Here is a 12,485-nt window from a genome sequence, read left to right as displayed (position 1 = left end):
ACCCAGGCTTCTGGAAATTTCTTTTTGGCCATGCAGCATGTGGGATCTTCCCCCACCAGGGATAGAACCCGTGTTCCCTGTATTGGGAGCACAGAGTCTTAACCACTAGACTGCCAGGGAGGTCCGATCCAGGCCTTTTGGGATTTGCTGGGAGATTTCGCTGAGCAGTAACTCCTGGAGAGGGGACTGTGGCAGGCTAGGGACAGTTCCCCTCTCTGAATCTGAGCCCAGCTTCCAGCTGGCTCACAGACCCCTACAGGGCCGGAACTGCCCCCTCCCCTTCTGTCTGCGCTGCACTCTCGTGGGCCAGCCCCATGCCGGAGGTTCTGCATGGTTCTTCCCTCTCCCACACGTGCCTTCCCACAGTTAGCAAGGTGGCCCCAGGTGCTCAGGCCAGGAGTTTGGGCGACCCCAGCGAACTCTGGGCTGGGGGCAGAGACCCGGGATCTCCATCACCCTTTGTGATCCTGGGCAGACCTGGCCTTTCCCGAGCCTCATTCTCCTTGTGTGGAAGAGGACGGGGCTGGACAGCGCCTCTGAGAGGTCCCTTCTTGCACACTGTAAGGGGATCTAAGACTAATTTGGCCTTTGGAAGGAGCTTAGAGTCAATGACTAGGTCAGTCAGTTCTTCCAGCTCATAACTGGGCTGCAGCGGCAGCAGCATGGACTGACCCTTCCTCAAGCCCTGGATGGTGGTGGAGAGGGCAGAAGCAGTAGGTTCTGGGAGTGGCTAGTGGGGAAGGTAGGTCTCAAGCCCTGACCACACCTGGATTGCCAGGCAACCTCTAGGAGGTCCCTGCCCTCTCTCTGGACCCCCAGTAAGTGCCCTCTTTTCCTGTGGTGAGTCTCTTGGCTCCCCTGTGGGCCTACAGCAGGGGACCTGAGGGACAGAACACATTCCTTTGTCTCTATGGAGGCACCTCAGGAGAGGCTAGGCGGGCAGGAAGGCGTGTGCATCAAGGCATGAAATGAGCCCATGTAAATCCCATGTAAATGAGCTGGTGGGGAGGGGCTGGTTGGGCCCTGGGCTGCTGCCCTGTTTCCCCCTGGCTGGCCAGCCACACAGTGGGCCTTGGGGGTGGTGGGTGGGAGGACTATAGGGTTGGGCCCTGGGAGCATGGAGATCCACACAGTATCATGGCAGCAACACCAGCCTCTTGGGGGCCAGGTCAGGGACAGGAGCCAGGCTTGTCCTTCTGCCTTCTGTCTTGTGCATCCCGCCCCAGGGGCACAAAAGAGAGAGCAAGACCGAAAAACCAAAGCTCATCTTTCCTGGCAAAGTCGGCAGGGGATGGGGGACTCCTTTATGCCTCCCTCTGAAGTTCGCCTGGGTGATCAGTGTCCTACCATCCTGTGGGCCAAGGCTACTGCCTTCTCATCTTTCTGCTGCTTGAAACCCTGTAACAATTCTCAGCAGTCTTAGCCCCAAGCGCCCTGATCTTCTCCATCCCCGTCTCCCCTTGGTCCTCCACCTTCCTCTGCTGAAGACAATCTGCGCCTTTTCTTCTCTCAGTCCCTCCCATGGAATGCCAGGAGGAGGAAGGGCCCAGGCAGAGGTTGCAGAATGACCTCGGAGGAGTCCTAGACCCCACTCGGCCTCCATGTCTCTACTGCTCAGTCCTGAGCTGGGGAGAAGGAGCTTTAGGGGGAGGGCACCTGGAATCAGGCCCCAGGGTCCTGGGGAGGGGAGGTGCAGGTCCTGCCCTCAAGCCCTTGCAGCCTGGTAGGGGAGGCAGATACCGAGCTGGGTGGTGACTGTACTTGCAAGGGTCCAAGGTGGGAGGAGAACCAATACATTTTGGGGGAGATGTCAGGGAAAGAGCAGAGAGCACCTTGGAGGTGGTAGATGGTGGAAAGGTCACTGATGAATGGAAGAGGGAAGAGCATTTGCAAAGACCTGGGCGTGTGCAAGAACTTGGGGTGCTATAGGCTTTGTTGCAATAATGTGAGCTCCAGGAAGACAGAGAGAGGGACATTGTCAGTTGTAGTCACAGCTACATTTCTAGCACCTAGAAAAGTCCCTATGATACATTCTTGTTAGATGAATGAATAAGATGAAAGAGGAGCGAGGTTCTGGAAGTGAGATTAGATTACTACATCAGTTCCTGGGGTCAAGGCCCTAGATCTTTATCCAGTAGGTTCTAGGGAGTCTCCCAAGGGTTTTGAGCAGGGGTAGTTGGGTGATGATGATAATGATGATAAGGATGATGGGGATCTGAAACCCAGTTTTTCACACACTGTATCCCTGCCTCCCTCACTCCAAGCTCACCACTGCCCGACACACACACCCCGACCGCCCCCACCTCCCCCAACACACACCCAATCCTCAGGCATTTCCAGCTGCCTCCACGGCCCAATTTTAGCTTCTCACTGTCTGGAAAAGCAAGTGGAGAGTCTGGGATGGTCTTTCCCAGCTAGGGTCTGGCCAGGAGGTCTGTGGGTGTGGGCTGGTGAAGTGTGCCTGAAATGGCTAATTCAGGCTCAGGAAACACTCTTCTGTTGATGTTATTTAACTCTGGGAGGAAGAGGCCTTGGAGAATAAAACAAAAGCAAAACCTACATTCTCAGGGTCACCAGTGGCCATGAGCCAGCCCATACGAGAGGAAAAAGCACAGACTCACACCCAGGAGATCCTTGTTGATGTACTGATATCTTTTTGTAGGATGGTGCCCATGCCAGAACTGCTGGACCCACACCTGATTAAAATCCCAGAAGTCAGGCTGGCAGTTTTCTCAGGTTGGGCAAGATGAATGGGCTCAAAAGGGCTAGGTAGAGATGAACACATACGTGCTCAGGGTTGGGTTAATAACACAAAGGCAAACACATGGCCCGCATCCTTATCCAGCGCAAGGGTCCTACCCAGGTCCATAGCAGACACCTAATCAGTCATGGCTTTCCTTTCTCCTGAGCTCAGATGAGCAATTTTCTCTAGAACTGCCTTCTAGAACAAGCCCTTGAAATGTAACTCGACTGAATTGAAATGCACTGGAAGGATAAAAAGACATACTGGATTTTGAAGATGTAATATGAAAAAAATAATTTATCTTGTTAATAAATTATTATGTTGATTACACGTGGCAGTGAAAACATTTTGGATGTATTGGGTTATATAAAATATATTATAAAAGTCCTTCTTCCCTGTTCCTTTTAACTCCTATTTAATTTGGCTATTAGAATATTTGAAATTATCTGTGTGGCTCAAATACATTTCTCTTGGGCCACACTGCATACATACATGCTTTGTGAGGGCATTTCGTCATTTTTGCTCACAGTAACCCCCCATCACCTAGAATAGTGTCTGGCATATAATAGACACGCAAATGGTTATCTGCGGATTGAATGAATGAAGCCTTGTCAACATTGCTCTTCAGGGAGACACCACTGAGTGATTAGATGGAACGTATTTGCTAACCTGCTAGAATCCCCTGTCTGTGTTTTCCGATTTTAGAGCTTCATCACCCTTTCCAGCCTTTCTTGATACCCAGGAGGTGCAGCTGGAGGTGAACTTGGGTGAATGCCCTGCTCCAACAAGGGTCCTCTAAAAGGGAACTTCCTGTTCCTTCTGAAGAGGAAACAGAGCAGCGTGCAAATGATATGGAAATCCTTCCTGGGTGTTTGCATGTCTGGGGATACTGGGCATACTTCCGGCCCACTTCCTGGCTCCAGCTTCTGGTCTCTAGGGACAAAAGAGAAAGCTTGGGAGACCTTGAGCTCCAGGTTGAGCTGGGGCCACTTTAGCCTTTTCCCAGAGAGCAAGGGCTGTAGCATCCTTAGCTCTCCAATCCATCAGGAGCCTAAAAATAGTCTGCAGTTCCAGCCTCCTCCACAGCCAACCGAGCAAAGCTGGGCCCTGCGCCCGCTAGCTCCTCCACAACCCAGACTGTCTGCAAGGTCTGCCCTAGCCACCAGCCCCCGTCTCCCTGGCTGAGGTCTATCCTGGCCCCTGGGGACCCTGAGCTCATCCTACCCACTGTCAGGCCTGATGCGAGTTTGCTTACTGCTCTGCCCTCCCAAGCAGATGGGACCCTGGACCCCTGGACCCTTGGACCTCCCAACTCTGTGCTCTGTTCACTCTCCTGTTCTTGAGGGGGTGTTGGTCAGACACAGAGGAGGGGAGGGTGTTCTGGGCAGTGGAACCACCACCTGTAAAACCCAGTGGTATGAGAGACCATGGCATGTGGGAAGGGGTGAGCCGTTTGGAAGGGCTGGTTGAACGAGATGGGGCTGGAAGGTGGTAGGGCAGGTCTGGCAGCTACCTCCCTCGCAGGCATGGGTACTTCAGGTATTTTGTCCTGCCCCTGGGGGAGGGAGCTGCACCTCTTAGATTGCAGCCCATCTGTATGGGCTATTGCCCTTCTGTCCCTGCCAGGAGGAATGTTCAGTGCCAGGCACCTGCTCCCCTGTATGGACCTTCTATATCTATGGTCTGTGGGAAGCCCTGGTGCCTTCCAGATCTGAGCTTCTGGGGTCCCTGCCTGCTCCTCAGGGCTGCAAGTGGGCAGGTGGGGCTCCTCACTGAGGCCCAGAGGAAGGAGGGACTCAAGGCAATCTGGAGCACTTGGCAGAGTTGGGACTGGATCCTCTGACTCCTGATGCCCAGCTGGGACCTAGCCCTCCCTCTGAGGTTGGAGGCACATCCTGGTCTGAGTGTAAAGGATGGGGTTTGTGGGACCCCACAAAGGGGAGGGCCTTTCTGGTGGCAAGAGTGAGTGCAGGTGACACTGCTAGCCCATGACGGTTTCCCCACTTGAGCTGAGCAGGGTCCCAGGTGCAGGAAGTGGGGGCAGCGGATGTCACAGCCACCTTCCGTTTCTGGGGGAGCGATTTTGGAGGAAATGTTCAGGTCATGGAGCAGTTATTTGCATGTAGTGCCCGGAGTCTTATTTCTGAAGACTTTTTTTGCCTGACATCTTCCATTAGCCCTCAGAGGCAGATAGCCAGTGTGGGCATACCCTTCCCCCAGCAGTGAGATGAACCGATGAGGCCAGAGGAAGGGAGCCAGAGCTACCTGGCCCATCAGAGCCTGGCCTAGAACCCAGGATTCTTGCCTTCCCCCAGCCCCCGTACCGCTCGCAAGCACCCTCCCCCAAGGAAGCAGAGGTGGGTGTGATCTAGAGGCTTCTCTTGGCCAAGGCGAAGTTGTTGAAAGAAATATCTCTTCTCGGCCTTTTGGCTAAGATCAAGTGAAGAAATTTGAGGTTTTCTCACCCCCTACGGCTCCCCTCATCTCCCAGCAGGTGGGAGACTCGCTCAGTGTTCACAAAAAGTGTCGAGACTGTTTTAGGACTTTTGCTCCTGGTTCTGGGGCCTGTCAGAGGTGCTCTCCGCCCCCCCCCACCACCTAAGGAATCCAGAGCTGCAGCTCTCCTGTGCCCTGGATAGCATACTGGGGACCTTAGACCCATTTCCCATGTGAAGAAACCACAGACCTAGGGGAAGACCCAGACTGGCTCTGTGAGTGAGAAGGTGTGGGACTGCTGACATCTTAGCAGTGATACATCTTTTCCTGAACTCCACCTGCTGCTTACTCACCTCCCCTGACACCCTCACTCCTACCCCAGGTCATGGGAAGAAACACAGGCAGAGTGTCCGTGTAATGAGAGGAGTCAGGTGCCCTGGCAACCAGGGCAAGATGGAACTGCAGGCTTCTTTTTCTCTTGTGTATACACATAACAAGCACATGGGGCCACACACATTACCTGCTCACGTGTACACACATGCAGACATGCGCACCTGTGCACGTGCACACCCATTCATAGAACCTTCCCCCTTGGGGTCCTGTTCCCATATTCAGATAAGGGTGGGGGGCGGTCGTGAGGCTCTCTTTTTGTGTGACTACAGCCTCAGGGTAGACCCACATCTAATTTCTCAACTGTTTCTGCCTCTCTGGCTCTGGCAACTGGGAGCTTGAAGACCTAGGCTGGGACCCTCCCCCACTGATATTTGGGGAACTTAGTGGGGATCACTGGGCCAACAAGACCTATAGAGAGAGAAAGAGAGAGAGGTGAGCAGAGGAGATGGAACAGGAAGATGCCATGTGGAGCTGATGCTTGGCCCAGAGGGTGTTCTAGACCCTCCCCACTTTGTGCTCCTCCGCTGTGGGCCTGCTGAGATGCTCTATGACCCATCTGGGAACTGGGAACAGAGGAGAACTAGACCACAGGAGGCCCAGGGTGAGGTGGCTGCAGGCAGGAAGGCTAACTGAACGTGTATCCCACCCATGGAGAGCTGGGGCTGAATGTCCCTGGCGAGTGTCATGGGGAGGGTCATGGTTGCAGAAGGCCTCTATTCCCATGCTTTCAGGACAATGGGCCAGATAAGGCCAGGTACTTTGGTTTCCTGGGCGGGCCAGGGCTTTCCTGAAATGCCCAGACTTCCTGGTCTCCCAGGGTTGAAGCAATGACGTGAGAAGAGAGAGGATTGTGTAGGCAGGAAGCCCCGGGACTGAAGGCCTGCCCTGCCCTTGCGTGCGAGCTCAGGGTGGTCCCCGGAGCTGTTTTTGCCTACCCCACCTCAGCACATACTGGCTGTGTGTTCAGAGCTGCCCACTTACTGAGCACCTAAGTCCAGGCTCTTCATGCAGTAGACTTGTGAGGAGCAGGAGGAGCCAGGGCTGGGCACCTGGGAGGGGGTGCCTGTCACCACTGGGGCAGGAGCTAGTGGTCCTCCAGGGGGCTGACCCAGCAGGGGTCCAGAGATCTCCACTCTTTGTCAGCAAAAGGCGTTGGTCAGCCAACCACCTGGCTGGTCTTCAAAGGGCAAGATTATGAGGGCAATAATACAGACGGGATAATAGTGACTGTATGCCATTTGCTTGGGACTGTTCTAGAAGTTTTACATGAATCATTTTAGTTAATCTATTAACCAGCCCTATGAAGTTGCTACTATCCATTATATTAGTTAAAGGAACTCAAGCACAGAGAAGGTAAGTGGTTTACCAAAACTTCAAAGCAAAAAAAAAAAAAAAAAAAAAGGGCAATTAATCCTGTCCCTACAATAACTGGAGTTTCAGGCTGTTTTATTTGATCTCAATTCACTCATTGTGTAGTTGTTTATTAAGCTCCTTTGCTGGGCTTGTGGTTGACATAGGATACATATAGCAGAGGTGAGCATATAGGTAGGTGGGGGATCACTCTGGCAAAATGAAAGAGGTCAGGCTTGGGTCAGCCCCCAGGGACCAGAGCTCCCCACGCATCATCTGCTCAGACCTGATGCTTGGACATCAGAGGAAGCTAACATGACCATTCATTCTAAAAGGCTCAGTATGGGGAGGACCACCTCAGTGTATCCTCTGAGGGACAGAGACAGGTTGCGTGGGGGCCCAGCTCCCCTGCTCTGGTTGGAAGGCTGTCACAGGAAGGTGGGGAGGGGATGGGCCTTCTCCTTTTGCTGTTTCCCACCAGGACCATTTCAGGGAACAGCTGCTTTGGGGGCTGGAGGGAGCCCACATCCTGCTTCATCACCATACTGAGAGCATTTGAGCGCAAGGACCTCCATGGGGCCCAAAGCTGAGTAAGGTTGAATCAGGCTGACTCAGTGGAAACCTCTGCCCGCTAGTGTCTCCAAGCCGGATACTGCAGCCAGACCAGAGGAAGAGCCTCCCAACTGCTGGTCCATATGCTGCTGGAGCGCAAGCCAAAGGAGAGGACTTCGGCAGGGTGTCCCAGCCTCAGGCTCTGTCGCACCTCATCCTATGCTGGGAGGCAGACTCCTCGTGGGGAAACTGGAGGAGGAGTTGGGACCCATGTCAGAGCCCAGACTGCAGCCAGTTCCCTAGGCCCTTTGTCAGGAGGGCACCTGCCCTGAAGCTGGGACACGAGGAGAGGGCTTCGCCCTCCAACAAGGCCCTCTGGGTCTCTTCTCCTCCTGACTACTCCTTGCAGGCTGAGTCTGGGGGCAGGGGTTTGGTGTGAGGGTGTGGTCTTCCCTGGGACAAAGAAGGCTCCTATGCAATGGGCTTTTCAGACAGACACAAATAGATGAGCAAACAAGCCAGCCAGACGGGTTCAGCCTTTCAACTTGTCCCTAGGGAGGTTGTTTGCCTTTATTTATTTATTGGGATAAAATAACCCTTTCGAAGTACACAATCTAGTGTGTGCTAAGTCGCTTCAGTCGTGTCCAACCCTTTTGACCCCATGTACTGTAACCCACCAGCTTCCTCTGTCCAGGGGGCTCTCTAGGCAAGAATACTGGAGTGGGTCACCATTTCCTTCTCCTGGGGATCTTCCTGACCCAGGGATGGAACCAACTGAGTCTCCTGCATTGGTAGGCAGATTCTTTACCACTATATTTACATCGCTGTGACCACCATCATTATCTAATTACAAAACATGCCGTCACCCCAAAAGAAATTCTGTACCTATGACCAGTCACTTCCCCTTCCTCCTGCCACCATTAATTGCCTCTCTGTCTTTATGGATTTACCCATTCTGAGCATTTCACACAAATGGAACCACACATGTGGGCTGTGTGGCTGATTTTCTCTCACTTAGCAGAATGTTTTCAAGACTAATCCATGTTGTAGTATGTATCAGCTCTTCACATTTCTTTATTGTCGAATACGAGTCCATGGTGTGGATATGCCATATTTTATTTATCCATTCATTAGCTCATGGACACTTGCGTTGTTTCCACTTTTTGGCTGTTATGAATCATGCTGTATGAACATTGATGTGCAAGTTTTTGTATGAACATATGTTTTTGATCCTTTTGGGGATCTACCTACCTGGGAGTGGAACTGTGGAGTCATATGGTGATTCTATATTTAACTTCTGAGAAGCTGCCCAAACTGTTTTCCACAGAAGTTATACCATTTTACATTCCTACCAGCTATGTGAGGTTCCAATTTCTCCACCTCCTCACCAACACTTATTATTTTCTTTGCCTTTATTCTTTCAGCACATATATTGTTGAGCACCTAGCTGGTGCGAGACCTGTGCTTGGGCTAAGGGGTGCAGGGGGACTGGGCCTCTGGCTGTTCTGGCAGAGCCAAACAGCACAGACATAAAACGGTGGCAGCTGGTGGTGAGTGAAGGAGTAACAGGGGGCCCAACCTGCGAGGGACAAGCAGGGCAGGCTTCAGATGTGACGTTTATGCTCTGGCCCCCAGTCCCTGCCCTGGCCCCCTTCCCAGCCCTCCTGCCCCTGGGAGGCGTGACGGTCAGGTGCCAAATGCCTCGGTGCCGCTTATCTGAAAATTCCCTTCCTTGCCTGAGCTTCACCCACTAGAGCCTGTCCCTTTGTGTTGAGCCCTCATCTTTAGCGGCCCCATGTCAGCAGCCTAAGCCAGATGAGGAAACTGAGGCCTGGGGGGACATGATTTACTTAGAAGGCAGTTGCAGAGGGAAGACCAGAGCCCAGATTGCCAGACCCCCAGTCTGACGTGCTCTTAACTCTTCTGGGATGAGGCTTGGGGTAGCGTGAGGCTGGGAGGAGGGAAGAGGAGTTGGCAGAAACCTGAAAGTGGAGCCCAGGGAGCAGGAGGCCAAGCTTCGAAGATTTTTCCCAGGCCAGGGGAAGGCGATGCTGATCAGATTTGTGTGAGTGAGGGGTGAAGAGTAGAGGTCCCTGGGGACCGCTCTGACCAGTTTTTCCTCTCCCCAGTTTCAGTTCCGTTTCACTTGCCCCCTGAGACCCTGGGTTTAGGGGTCGGTTGGATGATGTTGGGGTGACTCTTAGTCAAGCCTATCTTGTTCTTGGGGGTGGGGGTAGGGGACGGGCCCAACACCATCTGTAGGCCACATCCGTCAGCCTGCCTTCCTGTCCCCACCAGATCCCACGGCCTGAGGGAGGAGACCGGAGGCCTGGCTGGGCCCATCCCCAGTGGGTGGGGGTGAGCTAGGGTGGGGCCTGGCTGACCGACAATGTGACAGTGTTGATGGCTTCTCCTGCTTTCACTTTTGGATCCTCCAGGAACTAGTAACTGTCCCCAAAACAAGGCTGGGGGCATATTTGCTCAATGAACTCATACTTTATAGGGTTAAGTCAAAATGCGCTCACTCCCTTACTCCACACTCAGTGACTCACCAGTCCCCACGGTAAGTCCCTGGCCACACCAGGTGTTGTGGGGGAGTGGGGACAGGGTGGGATGCAGTCCCCGTCCTCCCAGACAGCAGGAGAGGCCCTGGTTCCCCCACCAGCACACTCAGGGCACTGGAAAGCCAGCGGCGGTGGTGCTGATGGGGAGCAGACAGCTGGGACCAGCCTAACTGGGGTTCCCAGGGGTGGTGGACTGGCAGTCCCAGGCCCTGCCTGAGCTTGGAACAACATTTTGCATCTCCCATGGTGACCTGACCTGGAGGAGAGCATGGCAACCCACTCTAGTATTCTTGCCTGGAGAATGCCCATAGACAGAGGAGCCTGGTGGGCTACAGTCCATGGGATGACAAACAGTGAGACACAACTGAGCGACTCAGCATAGCACACACGGTGACCTGAGCTCAGAGTCGGGGGAGGGGAACGAGAGGGCAGGTGGGGGGCTTGACAGACACGTGGTCCCTCCCATCTTTCAGAGCCAGCAGGTCGAGGAGCATGAGGGAAATTCACGCCCCAGATTTATCAAAGATAGTCCCCATTTGGGGCCTTGGCTTGGTCAGGGAACTTCGTGGCTCTGTGGGAGAGGTATCTGGGGCTGTTTCCATGTCTTTGGTTCTCTGGGGTCTCTCCGGGGCTGGGGTCCATCCTTTAAGGGCTCTGGGCACCGGCAGAGAGACCCCAGACCTGCCTTGACTTTCCCTCATGCTCCTCAACCTGCCGGCTCTGAAGCATGGGAGGGACCACGTGTCTCTCAAGCCTGCCATGTGCCCTCTCATTCCCCGCCCCCACACTTCATTTCTCCTCTCTGGGGGCTCAGCTCACTGAGACTGACGCTATCTCTTGACCTTGTCCCACGGCAGCCCCTGGGCCTGTCCCAGTGGCTGCTGTGAAGAAACATGAGTGGTGGGGGGAAGTCCAGAAGATGCTGTCCTCGAACTGCCTCCTGCCACCCTGCCCGCCCAAGGCCTTACTTCCCCATCACGGAGCTCCCGTGGAGCTTTGGGGACGATTTTTGGCTCTTGAGCAAAGGGCCTCTGAGGGACTGGCTTTTCCTCGGGGCTGCCCTGCTGCTGTGGCAATGTGGGATGGGGATTTTGACATCGCCAGGGACTCAGCATGGCTGAAACTCCCCCTGGGCCAGCTTAGCTGCCCAAGCATTAGCCCTTGGGGCTACCACAGCCGGGCCTGTGGCCCTGTGAAGTCAGAGATCAGGATGGCATCGTGCCTTGGGGGTGAGCCCTCACTGGGGGGCTAGAGCCCTGACAGCAGTGAGGCCAGGTGGGGGCATTTAAAACCAATGAGGTGTATAGCTGATTCATCTTGCCGTGTAGTAGGAACTAAAGCAACATCATAAGGCAGCTGTACTCCAACAAAAATTAATAAAAAAGAATGGAAACCAATGAGGTGCTACCTTAGGCTGGTCAAAGTGGTTCTTGAATTCTGCCTTTGTGGACAAGTGGAGTCAGCTAAAAAAAGAAGGAGCAGAGGGAAACTGCGTGGTCAAAGGCACAGAGGTAGCGAGCAGAATGGCCTATTGGAACTGTAAGCGTTTCCATATGAGTGACGGGAGTGGAGTGGGTGTGTGGACACTGGAGGGCAGAGGGTGAGCAGAACAGCTCAGAAAGGACCCCTAGGGCTCAGGCAAGGAACTGGAAACTTCCCTGAAGCCAGCAGTGTCGGGGAAGAGCTGGGACCCTCCTGGACCCCTTGCACAGTTGTGCAGGGAGGGCCCTGCATGAAGCTGGCGTGGCAGATGGCAGCTGACTCAGCTCTGACTCTCTGAGGGCCAGTGGGAGGCTGCCTGCCCACATGAGCTGCCTGAGCTGTGGAGTGGCTCCAGCCAAGGCTGGCTCCTCTGGGCTGGCTTCTCTGATCCCTTCATGAGCTCAGGTCCTACTTCTGAGGGCAGGCAGGTTGCAAAAGAGGGGAGGGCGTGAATTTGGAATCACCCAGTCCTAGGTCCACATCCAGGCTGTGAACACCTGGATAGTGTGAAAGCAGCAGTAACACAAAGGTAACCTGGCTAGTGGCCTTGACCCTGCCCTCCCACCTCTGGTACTTTGTCCCACAGAGACACCTGTAGACATATGGCATATGCACAAGATCATTCGCAACGGTTGTGAGAGCTAAAGATCGGAAACACCCTCTCTACCCATCAACGTGAGACTTGCTCAGACGAGGTTATGTCCCCATGATGGAATACTATGCAGATATGAAAGAAATGTGGATGCTTTCTATGTATGAATGTGCAAAAAAGCTCTGGGAATTTTGTCAAGTCATAAAGCAAATTACAAGTCACTGAAGTGCAGAGAAAAATCATGCTCAGGCCAAGGGGCCAAAAGCAGTATGATGTGTTCATGTTCGTGAAGAGAGTTCAATGTGCCTGGAATGAAGGGGTAGTTTCTGGTGAGTGAGATGGAGACCAGCTTGGGAGGGCCCCTAGGCTCAGA

This window comes from Odocoileus virginianus, chromosome 16, assembly GCF_023699985.2.
Source record: "Odocoileus virginianus isolate 20LAN1187 ecotype Illinois chromosome 16, Ovbor_1.2, whole genome shotgun sequence".
NCBI classification, from domain to species: domain Eukaryota; kingdom Metazoa; phylum Chordata; class Mammalia; order Artiodactyla; family Cervidae; genus Odocoileus; species Odocoileus virginianus.
Note: the sequence above shows the minus strand (reverse complement) of the source record.